This window comes from Hevea brasiliensis, chromosome 12, assembly GCF_030052815.1.
Source record: "Hevea brasiliensis isolate MT/VB/25A 57/8 chromosome 12, ASM3005281v1, whole genome shotgun sequence".
NCBI classification, from domain to species: domain Eukaryota; kingdom Viridiplantae; phylum Streptophyta; class Magnoliopsida; order Malpighiales; family Euphorbiaceae; genus Hevea; species Hevea brasiliensis.
Window position 1 is genome coordinate 40,116,514 of NC_079504.1, and position 21,801 is coordinate 40,138,314.

Here is a 21,801-nt window from a genome sequence, read left to right on the forward strand (position 1 = left end):
TCTAGGATTAAACCTTGATCCATCAACTCATGTACTTCCTGAATCAACGGTCTCTTCTCCGCTGATATGTACGCCAAGCTGCCAGAAGATTTTCTGCTCAAAGCATCTGCTACTACATTGGCCTTCCCAGGGTGGTACTGGATGGTGCAATCATAGTCCTTTAAAAGCTCAATCCATCTCCTCTGTCTCAAGTTTAAATCCCTCTGTTGGAAGATGTACTTCAAACTCTTGTGGTTGGTGTATATCTCGCACACTTCACCATACAGGTAGTGTCTTCAGATTTTTAGTGCAAAGACTACAGCCGCCATTTCCAAATCATGGGTGGGGTAGTTCTGCTCATGCCTCTTCAGCTACCTTGAAGCATAAGCCACTACTTTTCCATTCTGCATCAAAACACACCCTAAGCCAACTCTGGAGGCGTCACAATACACGGTGTATCCTTCACCACTCATAAGTAGTGTCAACACAGGGGCAGTGGTTAGACACTCCTTAAGCTTCTGGAAACTCTCTTCACAGTCATCTGTCCAAATGAATGGAACATTCTTCCAAGTCAACTTAGTTAGGGGAGCTGCTATTCTGGAAAAATCCTGCACAAAATGCCTATAGTAGCCAGCTAGGCCCAGAAAACTTCGCATCTCAGTGACTATTATAGGCCTAAGCCAATCAGTTACAGCTTCAATTTTCTTGGGATCCACTTGAATACCTTCACTAGAAACAACGTGTACCAAGAATGAGATGCTTTCTAGCCAAAATTCACATTTTGAAAATTTGGCATATAGCTGGTGCTCCCTCAAAGTCTGCAACACCATCCTCAAGTGCCACACGTGTTCTTCCTCAGTCCGAGAGTATACCAAAATGTCATCTATGAATATGATGACAAAACGGTCCAAGAATGGCCTGAACACCCTATTCATCAGGTCTATGAAGGCTGTTGGTGCATTAGTGAGTCCAAAAGACATCACCAAGAACTCAAAATGACCATATCTTGTCCTGAATGCTGTTTTGGACATATCCTCATACCTGATTCTCAACTGATGGTAGCCTGATCGCAGGTCTATCTTGGAAAAGAATCTAGCCCTTTGAAGCTGATCAAATAGATCATCGATCCGAGGAAGTGGATACTTGTTCTTCACAGTCACCTTGTTCAGCTGTCTATAGTCAATACACAACCTCAATGACCCATCTTTCTTTCTCACAAATAGAACAGGAGTGCCCCAGGGTAAAATGCTCGGACGTATGAAACCCTTGTCCAAAAGCTCCTGTAGTTGCTCCTTTAACTCTTTCAATTCTGCTGGTGCCATCCTGTAAGGTGGCATTGATATGGGGTTTGTACCCAGCACAACATCAATGCAAAACTCTATTTCCCTTCCTGGTGGCAACCCTGGAAGCTGCTCAGGGAAGACATCCATGAATTCTCTGACAACAGGAACATTTTCCATGTTGACACCTTCTACAGATGTATCTCTCACCAATGCCAAATACCCTTGACATCCACGCCTCAACATTTTTCTAGCACTAATTGCTGACACCAAATTATATGGAGCCACGCTCCTGTCACCGTCAAAGCTAAACTCTTTCACACCAGGTATGTGGAAATACACCTTTTTGTTCCTGCAGTCTAAAGTGGCATAATGAGTTGCCAACCAATCCATTCCCAGAATTACATCGAAATCTATTACTGGTAGAGGAACCAAATCTGCTGGGAGGATCTTTCCATCCACTACTACTGGGCTACCCGGAAAAACCATATCTACATCTATGTTGTCACTAAGCGGGGTAGCTACAGACAAAGGGCATTCTAAAGTTGTAAGGTTTCTACCCAACCTCATGGCAAACACAGGGGAGACAAATGAGTGCGTAGCACCCGGATCTATCAAAACACGAGCCTCATAGGAACAGATTACAAGAATACCTGCCACAACTGCATTGGAAGCCTGAGCATCCTGGTGGGTCAGGGTGAAAACCTGAGCTTGACCCCTACCCTGAGTGGCAGAACCACGATCTCGACTTCTACCTCTGATCGCCTCCAAATCCACGTCCCCCTTGTCCTCGGCCTGTTGGCCATGGGCCCACTGCCATCTTTGGAAGCACCAGGATACAACTGACGAGGAACATTTGCAACAGAACCCTGTGACCCCATCTGTGGCTCGCTGAACACGGGGCATTCCCTAGCAAAGTGACCTAGTTGGCCACACCTGAAGCATACTCCTGAACCCATCATACAAGGTCCTAAATGTCCTCTTCCACACTGTGCACAAGGTGCCAAGGAGGATCCTGAACCAGAGCCAGAACTGTTGTATCCCGAACTATGACCACTACTGGATCCGTACCCTGGTCTGAATCCTCGAGATTTGTGTCTAAAACCACTCCTCTTATTCCTACTTCTTCCTCTATAATTAGTTTGGCCACCACTATTCGTAGTACCCATGTGGGGAACACCTAAAGAACCCTCTGCTCTATTTTTCTTTGCCCTTCCGCTGTCATCCACAGCATAGCTAATCTCAATCTGTCTGGCTCGATCAACCACCACATCAAAAGACTAATTAGACATCATGGCCAGGTTTACATACCTCCTGTCCAGCCCCTTTAGGAACCTCTTCACCTTCATAGTTTCTGTAGCTACTGCTGTAGGGGCATACCTGCTCAGTTCCAGAAATTCTGTAGCATATTCATTTACAGACCTGCCATTCTATCTTAAGGCCTCAAAGGCCCACTGCTTTTGATCTTTGAAACTCTCTGGTACAAACCGGTTGATGAACAGTTCCACAAACTGAGTCCACGGCAAACCCTCCTATCCGAGGTAATATGTAGTCATTCATCCATTGTCTAGGCATAGGCCCCATGACATGCTGTATATACTCTATAAGTCTTCTATCATTCAACTGCAACTCTGTTCCTGCCTGTCTGTAGGAATCCAAAAATCGATATGCATCGTCTGAAACATCATAAGTACCAAGCACCAACTTTTTGAAATTGATTATATGTTTGTAAGGTTCCCCTCTTGGTGCGATGGACTGCTGCTGCTGTGGAGGGTGGACCATATACTGCGCCATCACATCGATGGTTCTCTGTAACCCAGCTAGAGTAGCTGCCATTGGGTCCATGGGACCCTGTGCCATTAAAAACTAATCCTGAACTGGTGGCAGCTGCTCTTCTACTTGAGCAGCTCTAGGCCTCCTACCCCGCCTCCTCGGGGCAGGGGCCTCATCCTGTGCCGACACCTCGTCAGGCACATCTGGTTTTGGTGCAGTGGCAGCTCTCCTGCTTCTACGCATTTTCCTGAAATTCAGCAGCATTAGCCCACAAAATTCAAAACAGCATGTTACACAGCTCTATAGACTCACATTTATACATAATTATATGAAGCAGAAACTAGAAGCAAAGATGACAATGCAAGACGAATGTGGACCCTATTTTCCGCATGTGACTCCTAGTAGACTCTTCCCAACACTTTAGACAATTATTCCCTATGAATCTGGAGCCTAAGCTCTGATACCACATTTGTCACGACCCAACTTATGGGCCGGACCGGCATTAGGACCTGGGCCAGCCTAAAGCCCCCAAGGCCCATAGTAAGCCTAACTATTCTTTAACCCAACTCTAAGGCCCATTTGGGCCCAATTTCAAGAAATCAATCGGACAGAGTTCGGCCATAAAATGGACCTTTTAACGGAGAGTTTTTGACTCACTCGACCTGTAAACATAATATATAATCAATTGGGGAGCTCAGCTCACCCTCCACATACTCATAACAACATAAAATAAATGGGAGCTCAGCTCCCTCATCCAGTCCATCAACATGCATAAAATAATAAGTTTACAGGCCCAAAATAGCATTTTATATTACAGACCCAATTCAAATAAATATTTCTAACACATACAGAAATTCTAAGAGTTAACAGGTTTATACAAAAATTAATAAATGACCTGCGAGGGAGAAAAGCAGGTTAACCTCAAAAATATCCTCCAGTGGCCTGGAAAAATATTAAACAAGAGTGAGCGTTCGACTCAGAGAGTAAAATATCAATTTTAACCATAATCTCTATAACTATCTAAAACTAATGCACCATGTAGAGTGAAATGCAACATCAACAATATTTTCACATCATAACAGCAAAAAGGGTAATTTGGAGCACTCACACACCCAGTAATATCAATAATAATATATGGAAGCTGATCCCCTATACAGCTCTCTTAAATCCAACCTGTGCCAGCGAAGAACTCAGTCGGACTTTCGCTTAATAAACCAAATCGGGGCCCCAGCGAAGAATTCAAGCCGTGACTACCCCGAAGGACCGGGTCCCAGCGAAGATCTCAAGCCGTGACTACCCCGAAGGACCAGGTCCCAGCGAAGATCTCAAGCCGTGTCTACCCGTCCTATCCATAGCCAACACCACATCACACGCACGCCAACGCACGCACACTGCTCCAAATTACCACAACAACATCCAAGGCACTTTAACAGTTGTGAATGCAGCATAAAACGTGCCTAGAGTTTAACTACATAGATCTATACATATAAGTGATGCATGGGCATGCTTGAACATATAATAATAGTGAAATTACAATTAAAATTAATATTTTACTCACAAACTTGACAGCAGTCACTGTGGCGGCTGGGCGGAGGAAGAAGGCTGTCTCGGCTCACCTGACAATTTTATTACAATCATTTAATAAATTTGACCTAATACAAACTAAGAAAAGACCAAATACGTCCTAATTCATGCCGAAAATCCGGCAGAGTCTCCCCTATACCGAGGACCTACCTAACCTGCAAATGGGTTTAAAACACACTCTATATCCACCAACCATACACCCACAACTCAATCATATCACACAGCCCCTCCTGGGCCCATCCAAACCATCATCAATCACAATATATAAAATTACAGTTTAGTCCTTATAATTGACCCTTTTTGTAAAAACCACCCAAATAAGCTCTAAAAATTCTAAAACTTTGCCCCGCGGTCCTTAGCAATATTACTAGGCTATTGCAAAAAGAATCATAATTTTCTGAGCTACCACGAATATTTTATGGATTTTTAATCCCATTTAAGCACTAGAAAATTACGGAAAAAGCAAGGTTCGGGTTTACCTTTGCCGATTCCGACTCCGAGGACGCGCTCGGGACGTCTGACAATGGTGGAGTAGCCAAAATCTCGATCCAATTCGGAGACCTTTTCGGTGGCCAGTCTGTGTGGCCGGAAATTCACAGACCCGGACAACTGTCGAATTTCCTCGAATTGAAGATACCTACACGAAGCCCACAACACGGGGGTTAGTATAAAATTTTTACGGAATTTTCTAAGCTCATTTAATGCTCGGAAAAACACTACGAAATTCCATGGGACCCACCGAAAAACGATGTCGAAAAATTTTGAAATTTATATTTTCGCGAAGCTCTCGACGAGTGGAGCGCTCTGGTACTCTCGGTTTTCTCGTGGGGTTTACGGTTTGCGAGAAATCTAGCCCAAAAGTCAAAATGGGCTAAAACTTCCCGGACAAAAATTGGATAAACCGATAAATGGATTTTGGTGTTCTTGGTGTCTATGAAAAGCTCTCGAGGTGTAGATGGTGTTTAACATAAGACCTGGCCCGATTGGTGGCCGGATCGGCAGGGATTGGTAGCCGGATCGGCCGGGAAGACCAAGGGTCGTGCGCGCTAGTCGCGTCGCTTGCCAGCGACGTTCTGCGTTCAGTGCGGCCGTGGTGAGTTCTTTGAGGGCGCCGTGGTGGCTGGGGAGGCGGCTGGCCGGTGAGGGGAGGTGGGAGGAGAGAGAAAACGCGAGAGAGAGAGAGAGGAAGGAGAATGCGCGCGGGAGAGGAGAAGAAAAAGAAAAAGGAGACGGCCCAATTCGGCCGGTCCGATCCGGTCCGGTTCGATTCGGCCGGTTCAATTCAAGATACAAAATTTTAAATTTTTTACTCTGTCTTGGGAACGAAAACGAGGCCCAAAAATTTCGAAAAAATTCTAGAAAACTCAGAAAAATTTGTAGACTCCAAATATATTTTTAGTTTTGCCACGTAGTCTTTAAATTAATTTTTAAAAATCATCAAAGTTTTATATTTTCAGAAAATCAAATCCGATTTCGAAAATCCGAAAAATTTCAAATAATTTCCTAAAATTCAAATAAAATAAAATATCAATAATTACCCAAAAATAATACATTTAAAATTAGGGGTGTTACAGAAAATCATTTAAAATATTTTATATATTATATATTTTAAAATATTTTTATAAAGTTAATCAATTGACCACACTTAACAGCATGTAGCCCTGCCCTTACATTAGCCCTCTCAAAAAAATCTTTTTTAGCTTCGCCACTGAACGTTATAGTATTGTTTCATACTCCCTTGAAAATTCTTTTCGATTAATGGTAACATGACCAACTTTTTTTTTTACTTGACTTGAACCACAGGTGCTTATCGTTTCAAGAGAAAGTCATATTGAATAAATGTCCACTCTTCTGGTTGTGATATATGTAAATGTATCTTTCTTAACAATTCTCCGTTGTTATCTTGGTTTTTTTTTTTTTTTTTTTTCCTTCCATGTGTTGTGCTAATAATTGATGCTATACTGAAACAAATTGTGATACAATTTGAGTACTATTAAATTCTAGTTGTGATCGATGCAAATATATCTTTCTTAACCTTTCTTCGTTGTCATCTTGTTTTTGTTTTTTTTTCACTCAATATGTTGTGCAAATAAATTGATACTATGCTTAAACAAATTGTCATACAATTTGAGTATTATCAATTTTAATAGCCATTAAACTTTAATTTGTATCATGTATTCAGGTATGCCTTACCTAAATCTAGCTAATTAGCCACTTTATTAAGACATCAACACAAAAAGAAAAACTAAATTAGTAGCAATAGCATTCAACAAGATACAGTAAAACAACTTCCTTGCAAGTAACGTTGTTTAAAATTCCTCCCTTATAAGTTCAGTTGTATATAGATTTAACTTGGCCTAAGAATGGCAATGGGCCGAGGTGGGGGAAGGAGGGCTAGTGGGTGTACGCATATATGCTAATATGTGTGCTTAAAATTTTATTTTATTTTAATTGTTGGCCCCTCCTCAAATAATTTTTATTACAATATAAATAATATAAGATATTTGAATTTTTATTTATCATATATTTAATAAATTTTTATAACATTGGCACCCTCAAAAAATTATTTTAGTTTAGTTATACTCTATTATGATATTTGTTTAAATATATAACATTGATTCTTAAAAAATACACAAACAATGAGTATAATTAATTATTTTTAAATTAATTTTATATTTAACATTAACTCAGTGGTGAAACTAGAAATTTAATTCAGTAGAGTCATTGATTTAGTTAGTCAATTTTAAGTGTATGTGTGTGTATATATATAATTTTTAATCACAATTAAAATTTGAAATAATTATGAATAAAAAAATTAATTTCAATAAATTAATTTTAATAATCAGGATAATTTACATTCAAAAAATATTAAAATGATGATTGTAAATTAAGAATATTTTTCTTCTTGCTAATTAATAGAATTTAAAAGCAAATATTTTTATTTATATATATATATCTCAAATTTTTATATATCATTTAAAAATATTAAAAGTAAAATTTTATAAATAAATTATATAATTTTTTTAAAAAATAAATTATATAATTACTTGAACTCTTTTTATATATATTAATTCCAAATATAAATTTGATCTTTATATTTTTTACTAATTTCAATCAAAATTTATTTACAAATATTTAAAATATTTTAGAAATTATATATATTTAAAAAAATTTTACAAGGTTGGGTGCATCAATTGGTTACATTTAAGAACACACATGTAGCTCTGTCACTGTATTGGTCCCTCAAGGAAAATTTTGTATGCCAACGAAAATTATTTTACCTGAGTCTGAACTCAAATAATATTCTCAATATTTGAACCTGTCCCAAACCCGATTAAAATTTATCATCAATTACTCAAATCCATTCTAAATTTAATTATTATTTTTTAAAAAATATCCTAGCCCATTTTTACTAATAGATATAAAACAATATTTTTATTAAAAATTTATATTTTAAAAATTTAATGACTAAATAAAATATTTAAATTTTATTTATTGAAAATATAATATAAAAAAAATTATAAATATTATTATAAAAAACATACACTTTATATTAATTAACCATTTATATAAACAAATTTGGATAATGATATCAAATATGTAACACTCAAACTTTATAATGTATTATTTTTTAAACTTATCTCAAACCTAATTATATACTATCTAAATTCGTCTTACTCGTTGAAGCTTCCATCAATTTCAATTTGACCATTGAACTTCGGTTTGTATTGGTAAAATCTTTAAATTTTTATTTTGTTTTTATTTTAATAATCATAATTACTAAACTTAAGTGAATTTAATAATTGGATAGGTTATAAAATTATTATATTTTATCATCACAAAAATTTAGATCAACTTCTTATAAAAATATAGCTAGATTGACATCATTGTTTATGTCTGAAACTCTCTGGTTTTTTGTATTTCCCAGTTGCCAAACCGTACTTATATATGATTCGATACTTTCTTTTTTTTTTACAAGCATTGCATATTCACATATTTATACAATATAACACATTAATGCTACAAATTAGGCTTACTGTGTAGAACAACCTAATGCCGACCATAAAGGCAATCAGGCCTTTGTGATTTTGAAGAGCAAATATTGCATAAAATTAATCAATTTATCTTCAACTAGTGCATTTATGAACATCCACATAAAGATGCTCGTCAATTTCTCTCTCATTTTTGGCACAAAATTTGATGTTTGACAAAGCAAATGCTCCAATAAAGATGATAAGTGTAAAGATAATTCAAGTTGACACTTGATAAGTACCAATATCACAGTTAAATTGCAAAGTTTCCACTTGAACAGTCCTAAGATGTACAATATACAAAATACATGAGAAGTCCTACAAAGCCCTATTAGCATTCATTCAATCTACCCTTCTTATAACTGGTAACTGAACATGTAATGGAGCAGTGACATTGGAAGATGAACAACTCACCAGAAATTTATAATCTTCAGCGCATCTTTATCTTTAAGCCCAAACTCAGAAACTATACACCTAAACATTTTTTTTTTTTTGATTAACTTAACTTGCATAATGATGCACATAACATACTATTCATTGTTTAATACTACTTACACAAATACAAGAGAGAGAGAGAAATCTAATCTCATTTTTTGTTCTAAGATGATTATGCAAAAAAAAAAAAGAAAAAAGAACAAGATTCACAATAAACAGTTGCGGAAACGACAAAGCATCACTAACCTTAAAAATCTTGAAAACATAAGCTTGTATCATCAATGCTATGTAAGAGGTACTAAAGGAAACTTCCATTTAATCATCCATAATCTACCTTACATCATAAACATATATGCAATTACATCAAGTATGGTTCTAATACATTACACCCTAATATCAATGCATTTCGTGATGCATGGTTATGCTTAAAGCAGAAATTAAGGTAATTAAAAAGGCATTTGAAATTAATTTAAGCAGTTTATACTTCTACTTATTCATTTAATCTTACCCCCTAGGTCTGGTAGGTAGACTTGACTTCCTGTGTGTTTCCTAGGACGCGCTGACATCAAACTAACTCAGAGCCCCATTTCCTTGAACCTTGATCACAAACTTTGATCAAGTGGTGAAATAACAAACACATCAATTCTACAACCTAGACTTCCTAAAAACATATAATGGACCTTTAATGTATATCATCTAGGTCCTTTTGGATCATAAAAATAGGTTTTGGAGCCTCAAAACAATAAAAAAAAAAAAAAATAAGGCTAGTAGAACTAACTTCAGTTGCCAAAATAAAGGACTTCAGCTGTCGAAGTCTTGAATATCAGCTACCCTTTTCAGGCAGTAGCTACTACAACTGTCGAAGTCTTAGAATTTAGCTGTCGAAGTCTTAGAATTTAGCTGCCAAAGTCTTAAGCCTTATTTTCCCTTTTTGTCCAAGTGACTGTGGCTGCCGAAATCTTGCACTTTAGCTGTCAAACTTGGATTTTTTTTTTTTTTTTGAAAAGCTGCATACTTCGGCTATCAAACTAATGGTTTTCAACAATTGAACCTGGTAATTTCTAGAATCTCTAAGTCGAAAACCTATAGAATCTCACTTCCCATAAAACCAAAACACAGTCCAAGCTCCCAAAACGTGATCTAAACATCCCACACACGTAATTAAGGCCTAAAACAACTTGAATTCAAGCTTAAGTTACACATGCAACCAACATGAACCTAAATTCAAGTAACTATTTAACTTCAAACATCACATTAACAATTCAAGGAACAAAATAAATCAACTTAAATGCACTATTTTAAAACAATAAGAAATTTATCCAGTTCATACTTCTAAACATTCTAGTCTTTTATCAAGAAACAACAACAAGAACTAGCATGCCACAATCATCAAAAACCCCTACATGTAACAACTTTTCTAACCTCCACAAAAAGAAATCGAGCTCAAACTCTATATGCACTTCACATAAAACAACCTATCTCATAAAACATACTTGAAAACCATCTAGAAGGTCAAAAGACAAGGACATTTACCTCTTTTCCCTTAAACATGAATTAAGAGGATTGATAGACCAAGCTTCAACCCACTCTCACTTCACTTTCCCAAAGAAAATCCAAGCATAAAGGTATCTAAAACATGCAATTGCCCAAAAGGATTTTAACTTAAACCCTTTGCATGCAAAAACGGCTAAGGGAGAGAGAAAAAAACTAATTTTCTTTTAAAGATGAAATTAAGTGAGCTATTTATACCCTACTGTCGAGGGGATTTTTGGTTGCTGAAAGCCCAGCTTTCAGCTCCCAAAGTCTATTTTGTCCAAAAAGACATTTGAATAATAAAAAGGGACTTCAGCTGTCAAAAGTCTAACCTTCGGCTGCCGAAGTTCTTTCTGCCCACAAGGATACCTTGATTTCTTTTCTTAACAAAATTCACATATAACCTATACTCTTAACACATTAATTTCATATATATATATATATATATATATATATATATATATATGGTTCACCACTTCCCTGTCTATGAAAATCTCAATTTCACAAGGATTTTCCAATGACGATAGGAATTTCAAAGTTAGAAAATGATGGGTGTTACACTGGTGAAAAGAACTTTCAAATGGGACTAACCATGCCAGATTTTGTGGCTATTTTCAGCACTAGCAAGGAGAGAGAAAATGGGTTTTTCAAAGCTTTAAAGGCATTCTCAGCCAACTGGTGGTTGGAATGGACGATTGGATCTTGTAATCTTCATATACATTCCACAAGCCTCGAAATGACACCAACAACGCATTGATTGGACATCAGATGAAGAAGATGCTTAACGTACTACCTAAACTATATTGGCAAACATTGGGCAACCAGAGAGGAGTTTTGACTAACTTGTCATTAGACCTATATCCAGTAGCTCATGGGCATTCCGAAAGTGTATTCAAATTGGCGATAGCTCATTGGTGCTGTGGATCGAGTTTTTAACCTAGTCTTAATGCCTAATGGACTCTCCTAGAAAGTGGTTATGTTTACAGTCATTCATAGCATTTTCAGATGCTCCAAATGCATTCCAAGTGTCAAAATCAGCATTGGTAAGCCTGAACACCAACTTAGTGTTTTATCTATTTGTTATGCTTGCAAATTTAATTAATAAAATATTCTTGGTAGGTTGAAAATAATTAAAATAAATTGTAAGGACTTAGGATGATCTAAAGGACCTCTAAGAATACTTTTGAAATTTTTTATGGACATTTAATAATTATTTGGATTATAGAGGAGATAGAGACCTGAGTTAGAACTTGGATCAATGGATGTATGAGATAGAGACCTGAGTTAGAACTTGGATCAATGGATGTAGATTAGTGTTCCAGTAGGCACTAGATGGGCAATATGATATGTATGGCGAGCTTGAGGTCAATTTGTGTTGTTGCTATTACTCGTGTTTCTTTTACTTTGTAGGGATTAGGTCTAGTTACAAAGAAAACTCTATCGAAAATTTAGCAATCCATAGGATTTATTATTCTTGCTTCGGTTGTATTTAATTATTTTTAGTCAGTCAATTGATAAATATATGTGTTTGTGTAGGTGATTGAACCAGCCTTTTTTTCATTTTTCTAGCTGGACCAACTGCAATCGGGTCGAGTATTTATTATTTTTATAATTTCTATTTTTTTATATTTTCTAGCATACTTATACATTCACTTATATATGTGTTTGTGTTCATCGTTATACTTACCATAAATACTTTTTTATTTTAAATATTTTAATTTTTTTAATTTTTTAATTTACTTTACATAGAATTATATATATAAAAATAAATAAATTTCAAAAATTTATTCAATTGTTAACCTAATTTTTTTACTCATACTCTTATATTCTTTTATGATATTAATTAATAAATATAAAAATAAGAATGAGAGAATTTAAGAACTGATCAAATTATTTTTATAATTTTTTATTTTACAATAAATAATAATTAACATATTAAAATCTTAATCTTATTATAAATCTTATTTCAAAAAATATTTATTTAAATAAAAATCCTAGCTCAAACAATTCTATTAATAGTAAATAATAATGCGCAATTAATTTAATGGCTTAATATTAAAATTTATTTTTTAAAAATTTTTATAATTATAGCTAGTTTTTTTTTTTTTGTAATTTTAACATAGTTTTAAAAGTTTATTTTAACCTATAGTCAAAAGTAATTTAAATCAGCTAACCAGATATAATTTTGATTGTTGGTTTCTTTTCTAATCAATTGATATATCGTAATTTTGACCATCGATTTATTTCTTTTTTAACTACTAACTAAAAATAATAAATTTTTAAAATCAAACTAAAATTTTCAAAAAAATAAAGAATTGGCTATAACTCCAAAAAGTTGAAAAAAATTAAAAATTGGAAAGGGGGAACATTAGAATTTTCAAAAACACTCTTCATTATTTTTATTGTTTATAAAAATACCATATTAAAATGTATTTATAAAAAATTATTAGTTCTAAAATTCTTATTGCATTAGATAAAATCAAGCAGTAAAACACATTTTTTTTTTTTACAATCTCTATTCTAAATGGACTATAATAACTTTATTAAAAAATTTTAAAAAATTAAAACTGTTTTGAAAATAACATTTAGTAAATAATAAATTTTAATTTATAAAATAAAAATATTCATATTCTCATGTTTTATTTGTAATGTTTTAATCACTAAAGTAATATATATTAAAAATTTTATTTCATATGTTTTATTTATAATATTTTTAATTGATTAAAGTAATATAAATTATTAATTTTGTTTTTTAATAATTTTTTAATCAACTTTAATTAGAAATAAAATATAATTATGCTTATAAATAATTAATTTTAATTGACTATTAAAAATAATATATTATGATAATATTATATTATATATGAAAACTTAAAAAAATTATGTAAAAAATTAAATTATAAATTTATATAACAAGTAAATTAACATACAATATACGTTAAGATAAAAACTAATTAAAAAATAAAATCATTATTGCAAATTTTTGGATTGCATTTTTTTTATCCAAAAATCAATTAATCCACATTTATGAAACAAATCTCCACTAGACCTTTTATTCAGTCCACCAAGATGACTGCTGAAGGCCAACCTGCTCCTATCACCCTGGTAGAAGAAGTCTTAAACTGGCAGACAAAGAATGCTATAACTCAAAATAAGACGTTAGAGCACCTTGATTCAAAAATGGATAGAGTCATTTCTCAAACTCAATCCATAGAATAAGGTTGATTCACGGGTTGTTTCTTTATGGAGATGTGGACAAATTATAATTTCTGTAGTCTGAACTGTTCAAATCAATGTCTCCATAAAAGCCTTGGTACCAAGGTCCACGTTCTTCTGGTGAATCAGGGACAACACTGGCTAAGGCTTCACTTGCTTCACTGTCTTCTGTATCCATTGGGTCTTGCGAATCTTGAAAGACAGCATGAGTCAAGTCGATGGGTCCATCTAGAGTGGCATGTGATGGTCCTAGTGATGTGCATGTGATATGAGTATCCGATGCAAGATGATAATTGTTGATATCACATAAGTGGCGTCTAAGTTGGTGCCTTAGGGGAACCATGTGGATTTTATCTGTGATCGTGTCTTCGTATGTTTTCCATTCATAATTGGAGTTCTGTGACCAGAGGAGACCATCAGGCCTTTTGAAAAAGGGCCTATGGAATATGAAAATGGATCGGACTGTATATTGTTGGGTTGGAGGCCTGTCTTCAATACCATGGGAGTCAATGAGCCTTCTGAGACTATAAGCCCAAGTGGATAAGGGCTTGGACCACTCTAGAAACCTTGAGAGTAAAGTCCTGGAGGTGTGGTTCTGAGGATGGCCAATCAGGGTCCAGGAGCCCCATACCATATACTGTATGCTTATACTCATGCTCAATGCCACTTCCCACTCCTTTGGTACTCTAGGCTGCGAGCCCTTTTATACTCACATACAGTATATAGTATGAGGATCCTATGAAGTACCTAACTGGTTGTCCCTTTTTATGCTTCTTGGAGGAATGCTTTGGAAATGGGTACTTTCGGTGATGAGTCTTCTTCTTTGTCTTACAGACACAGTTCCTTTCCTTGCATTTTATGGACAGGAGAGACTTTTGGCATACATGCTTTAGTGTTTTGCTATTGTCAATGATGTCTTTGAACAATTTTTGTTGTCACACATCTTTTCGAGACAAGCCAAAGCCATCTGATCGATTTCTCTAATAGATATGGCGTTCATATTTCTGTGTGTAGCTGCAATAGAGCGATGTAGCTCTGGTTGTGGCTGTTTTGGAAGAGAAGCAATATAAGTGTGACGTAGATTGATATCATTGAATCCACTGAGAAGATAATATCATTGCTCCATTCTCTGGTAATGCTTCTCAATGTCTATTTTCTTCAGGAAGCAACATCTCATATCAAAATATTCTTAGCGAAGCTATTTATTGTACAAGGAGGCATCGCCAAGGAATTCTGCAAAGGTAGCATTTACTGCTTGTAGGATGGACAGATGGCAAAACTGTGCTAACTGATAATCTCCAAAAGAAGAAAACCAATCTGGTAGAGAGCCAATGGCTCTTAAGACAAACTTTTGAAGGACAACATGAGAGTCAGTACCTTGTTTAAGCATCTGAATGTCTAACCAAGCTCTAAATTTAGCAAGCCTGTCTCTCCATTTTGCTGGAGGAATGTCATCAAGTGTGAACCATAGGCTAGAACTGGGCCTGGTAGATTATTGGGTGTTAGGAAGTTTAAAATTGAGCTCAACAGGATCATCTTTAGGAATTTCGACACGAGGATCCTGTGCAGGTTCTGTAGTAGTTCCGGTGTTTGATGCATCAGAAGGGGCAGGTCCAGAAAACTGTGGAGGAGAATCAGCCATGAGCAAGGCTATGATATCCGTCCTTTCAACATCACTGTCATCATTGGAAGAGTCTTCAGGTTCTGTGCTTGAAGAGTCATTTGAGGAGGTTTCAAAAGTTTGAGAAACCATGTGTTTAGGAGGTGGTTCAGGATGTAGTTTTGCTTTTCCTTTGTCTGTCTTCTGTCTGGTATTTGGTAAGGATTCTCTAGAGGAGGAGAAACTTGGTTTAGATTTTGTAAGTGGAGGAGCTGGTTTATGGAATAAGGGTGATGGGTTATAGGAATACGGAGTAGGTTCTGGAAAAGCAAAATTAAGTAGAGAGTATGCTGGTGCAGGAGCAGCAATGAAAGGATTTTGTGTACTGACACAAGAGAAAGGGTTATATGGTTTAGGTGTGTATGTTGAAGGTGGCCCATGAAAATCAACTTCTATTTGAGCTAATTGCTATTTTAGCTTTCTAATCTCTGCCTCTTTTTTATTGAACTCCATTCCAAACCTCCTTTGTTGAAGTAGGGATCGTAGATCCCTGTCAAGTTGAGCTATTCGTGTGTGGAGGTCTTTATACATCTTCTGGGCAAAGAGAGTGAAAGAATCAATCTTATGATCTATGGATTGAGTTTGAGAAAGGACTCTATCCATTTTTGAATCAAGGCACTCTAACGTCTTATTTTGAGCAGTAGCATTCTTTGTCTGCTAGTTTAAGACTTCTTCTGCCAGGGTGATAAGAGCAAGTTGGCCTTCAGCAGTCATCTTGGTGGACTGAATAAAAGGTCTAGTGGAGATTTTATTTTTTTGGTATGTTTATAGAGATAAGGCAGGAAACTCAGATTCATATGATGTTGGAGAAAACATCATACAGGGTTGTACTACGAGCAGAACTAGAGGCGGAGTTGGAAGAGAAGGAGGAGGAGGAGGTGAATACCCTTCTTTTCTCAAGATTTCGAGAGCAAGCTCACAGATAGCCAAAGGTTTTTTTTTTTTTTTTGTCTCCTCATGAATTTCAATCCAAGGACCAGAATCCGAATGGTCCTGGTGATACGATTATTGAGGCTTACAAGAGACTCTGGAAGTTTTCTTTAACTTCTTCCAATTTTTATCAGATAAAGGGTGATCATATTCATGACTCCAGTAGTTGTCGAACACATTGGCCTGATCCAGGAAAATCCCAAGGGCAATGGCCTTCTATCCTCATGGGATAGACATAATGGCTATTTGCAGTAATCGCTCTTATGGGGAAGTGCTTTTGTTCCTTTGGTAATGGCTGGATCATCATGGTCTAAAAAATGGGTAGAGATCCAGTAGAATGCCTAGGAGGTTGGAACGTTGTTTGGACCATCCCATTAGGATTCCTCTTGAAAGAAGATTCAGTGAATTAGATCGGCTATGAAGTAGCATGGATCCTTTCATAATTTGTAAGCTAGACTTTTGGAATGATCTGCTCAAGCTCACTTCTGGGAAGCTATCTGGGGATCTAGACAATAGTGGGAGTAGTCTCAGTATCAGGAAGAACTAATAAGGCATTAGTAGAAACTGAGGCTTGAGCCAGATTTACAACATGATCTTGAAGGCGGTATATGATTTGATGATGTAAAGTGGCCATCATAGAGGAGGTCACTTGTTCAGCACCAGTCAATTGTACTTAGACCTTGAGGGCTATGCATAGATGAGGATCTCTGAGAGAGAGATTATAATTTGGAAAAAAATGTAAGAACTACACTGCCAGCGTGTAGTGTAGTCAAATATGTCCCGATCATATCGTGTTCATACTGAAGAAAATGAGTATCTAGAAGAGATACACGTGCTGTAACAGGGAGTCCCCTGCGGCCATGTAAAGTGAGAATAAGTCTTACTGCTCTAAAATGAAGACGGGAGTATCCTTCATTCTTCCATCTAGGAATCAATAGAGAAGGAATCTCAAGGGTAACATATTGTTCAGAAGTTATACTTTGAAGGCTGCACTGGTCCATCTTAAAAGCTTGGACATATTCTTTCAGGAGAGATCTTCGAGAAGAGATAAAAGACCTTATCCCTCTAGTAAGGAATCTAGATCTTCTGTAAATGTTATAGGGACTAAGAAGTGGTAAGAGTGACTCACCTACTTGGGCATTCTCCGGTAATGTAGAAATCTCAACAAGATTATCAATATGGGATGAAAGAGTTCTGTGTAAAGGGGCAGAAAAAAAAAGAGATGAAGAGAGATTAACAATATCAAAAGGCATAGGTTGTTCATATACAATCTAAATAGCGGGTGTAGGTGTTTGGCAACTCATGATGTATGACAAGTCTCTTCTTACTATTCTGCGAAGTATATACTATTTAAAGAAAATCAGGCTCTGATACCAATCAGGGTTCGGGAGCCCCATACCATATACTGTGTGCTTATACTCATGCTCAATGCCGCTTTCCACTCCTTTGGTACTCTAGGCTGCGAGCCCTTTTGTACTCACATACAGCATATAGTATGAGGACCGTAGCTTATAGGATCACAACAGATGCATTTCTAATACACAGGATCCTCATACGAGGCAAGTGTAGAGCATACGTGTAACTGAGTTTCAGCAAATAGTATACATTCTTGGATCTTCAGAAGAGAAGAGAGAGAAACTTAGAAAGCCATGAGAGAAAACACACAGGATTTTATTTCTCTAAGATGGTTCTTGAGTTACAGAAGGAACCAGGCTCTCTTATATAGAGGAGAAGCCTTAAGAACATGATAAACTTACAATAATTAAACAAACAAGCTTTCAAAATAAAGTTGATTACAGATAAGATCTTTAACACAAATACAAATAAAGTCATGCAACCAACACTCTGAGTGGGAGATAAAGATAAAGGAAAAATAAAGTTCATGGGTTGTTTCTTTATGGAGATGTGGACAAATTGTAATTTCTATAGTCTGAACTATCCGAGTCAATGTCTCCATAAAAGCCTTAGTACTAGTGTCCCCGTTCTTCTGGTGAATCAGGGACAACACTGGCTAAGGCTTCACGTGCTTCACTATCTTCTATATCCATTGGGTCTTACGAATCTTGAAAGACAGGATGAGTCTAGTCGATGGGTCCATGTGGAGTGGCATGTGATGGTCCTAGTGATGTGCATGTGATATGAGTATCCGATGTAGGATGATAATTATTGATATCACATAAGTGGCATCCAAGTTGGTGCCTTAGGGGACCCATGTGGATTTTGTCTGTGATGGTGCCTTCGTATGTTCTCCATTCATAATTAGAGTTCTGTGACCAGAGGAGACCATCAGGCCTTTTGAAAAAGGGCCTATGGAATAAGAAAATGGATCGGACTCTATGTTGTTGGGTTGGAGGCCTGTCTTCAATGCCGTGGGAGTCAATGAGCCTTCTTAGGCTATAAGCCCAAGTGGATAAGGGCTTGGACCACTCTAGAAACCTTAAGAGTAGAGTCCTGGAGGTGTGGTTCTGAACATAGTGGTAGAGGGCCAAGATAGGAAATTCAACGGTTGTGGAATAAAGAGACGTCCTGCACCAAAGGAACCATAGCTCTTCAAGGAGTAATTCTATTTCAGGATGGAGGCTGATGCAGGTAAGAAAAGGATAGTCAGGATGGAAGTGAGAAACAGGAGGGATTATGTTTCTGAGGACATTCCTTGCACTTTGAAAGTGAAAGAGATGATTACGGGCATAAGCCTAGAGTTCAGCTGGGGTCATAGAGGATGAGCTTCTGGGAGGAAAGCTATCTGGATTAGGTATGAGAAAGTTGGAAGTGTTGGCTGAGGAGGAGGCTGCCATGAAAATTAAAGGGTAAGAGGAAGAAGAGCTTATTAGATGAATTTGTTTAGAGGTGAGCATTCGATTCGAACCGAACCGAACCGAACCGAACCCAATTAAATTATAACAACTGAATTTTAAATTTTAGAAATCGAATCGAACCAAAATGGGTGAAAAACCTAATCAAACCGAATCACTCTATTTCAGTTCGGTTCAGTTTAAACTGATCGGTTTTAATTTTTGATTGATTTTTTAATTTAGACTTGATTTTCAAGTTATTTGGTCTAATTTTAACTTTGGTTTGAACCTAATAACCATTAATCAATGAAATTAAATAATTAATATATATATATAATTAAATATACTTCATAAATTTTTCATAAAAATAAATCAATTCAAAATCGATTTGGTTCGATTTGAATATATAAATTACTATTTTATTTGGTTCGGTTTAACTGATTTTTTTCTCTTCAAAACTGAACCAAACCAAAATAACAGAAATTTTTATAATGTAAAACAGAACCGAACCAATTGAATTTTAAAACCGAACCGATTAAATCGAATTGACTCGGTTAGGTTCGATTTTTTGGTTTGAACCGAATTCTGCTCAGCCCTAGATCTGTTGGGGTCTGGAAAGGAGATCAGGTTTTAGGTTGTGTTTTCCTTTGATATGTTGGATGGTGAATTTATACTTAGTGTCGCAAGGACTTTGCGGTCGCCGGGCGATTCTCACCGAAGTGGAAAAAGTAAGGAGTCGCCACTTTAATTTTGAGAAAAATTAAAGAAAACCATTTGTAAGAACAAATTAAAGACCACTTCAAAAACAGATATTCAAGGTTCGGGGTCCATATCCGGGTGGGGAAGGTGTTAGGCACCCCACCTCGTCCCTCAATGAGGGTAAGCAGATTTAATATTGTACTCTTTATAAATTGAAATTGATAATTTGGGGGTTAGAATGATGATGTTAATCCTTTGTATAGATAAAAGGAATGTTTGATATTTTACTATTACGGGTTGCCCAAAAACACGAGTACATGAGATGACCCTTCAGTGAATAGGTATTGTGTAATAGGTATTTTGAGGATTAATATGAATACTGAAGTTGTGATATTTTCTGGGGGAATTTTTTTCCTATAAAATGAGTGCCTTGAGGAGGACTCTCCATTGGGCCTCAACGTAATATTTGGGATACTTTGGAAGAACTCTCCTGCAAACCTGTTATTTAGAATGTATAAAGAGTTTTGTAACAAAAGTATTAGGATTAGAAGGGGAAAGGATTCTCTCCTCCTCTGAAACATTTTATTAGAATTTTAGTTCAAAATGCAAGAAAGAACTCTCTCCTGATCTCTTAATATATTTTATTAAAGTTTAGACTGAGAACTCGGGTAAGAACTCTCCCCCGATCTCTTAATATATTTTATTAAAGATTTAAGCTGAGAACTTAGATAAGAACTCTCCCCCGATCTCTTAATATATTTTATTAAAATTTAGACTGAGAACTTGTGTAAGAACTCTCCCCCGATCTCTTAATATATTTTATTAAAATTCATACTGAGAACTCAGGTAAGAACTCTCTCCCGAACTCTTAATATATTTCGTTAAAAATTTAAGCAGAGAATTCAGGTAAGAACTCTCTTCCGATCCCCCATATTTATAAGAATAGTGTTTTATTAGAATTCTAAGCTAGGGATTCGGGTAAGGGCTCTCTCCCGATCCCTTTTATATTGGAAAGAATTACCGAAGACACCGGAAACCTTTGTGAAAGGCTTTTCCTGATCTATGGGATTTTATAACTGGATGGCGGGCGTTGAGCCGAACTCCTTGCCGATCTTCCGCACGATTGCTTTATCCAGACTCTTTGGTTTCAGACTCCATCCCTTTTCATCGCTTGCCCGGGGTTTGAACTTTGTCTTGATTTTTGATCCATTGTTTTATCGCTTGGGCTCGCTCTAAGACCCTATCTCATAACTTATTTTCTCATATCAACCCCTTCAGCCTATTCTGATCCTTTCTATAACTACTCAAGTTACACTTGTTTTCCCATTGTTTTCATTTATTTGGACTAAAAATTACCGTGACAGTACTTCTACCTGTACTCTTCAGAGTATTTAAGAGTCGTCGATGGCTCGAACATTTGTTTTTTAGGGGAATAAAAATGAGGTGACGATTAAAATGAACTTTATGAATGATAAAAAAAAAAGATAAAGATAATGATTACGAGCCGAGACAACCTATTCTAAGACTCAATGTAACTAGATACTTAAAAAAACTCAAGAAAATGAACTGATGATATTCAACACACGACAGGTTAGACGCTTACCTGTAGAAAGTTGGGATGATGGGGAGCCAACACCAGTGTCAGGAAAGCTTAGGGAGCTAAAGACTGAGACCGCCAAAAAACTTGAGCTGACTCGAGGTGATGGGGACGAAGTGGAATGAAGTTGAGCTCGTTGGATGATATACAGATACTGAAAATGAGAGTTACAGGGTTTAAAGCTTTTTTGAATGAGATACTCCTAAAAACTGGTTTCAGAAGTTTCTCAAAACGTTGAGAGCTTCGAATGACAAGCAATAAGGCTATGTCAAAGTTCAGAGTTTCTTCACCA

The 21,801-nt window shown here is 36.2% G+C and overlaps 1 protein-coding gene across 1 annotated transcript in view; it reads right to left on the reverse strand.

Annotated features, from left to right (window-relative positions):
- Positions 1-8,862: 8,862 nt before the first annotated feature.
- Positions 8,863-21,801, reverse strand: part of LOC110637126 (uncharacterized) — a 79,253-nt gene continuing 66,314 nt past the window's right edge. The window contains exon 15 of the mRNA XM_058131535.1: positions 8,863-9,113. The gene's annotated coding sequence lies outside the window, so the exon portion shown is untranslated. The remainder of the gene's footprint in view (positions 9,114-21,801) is intronic.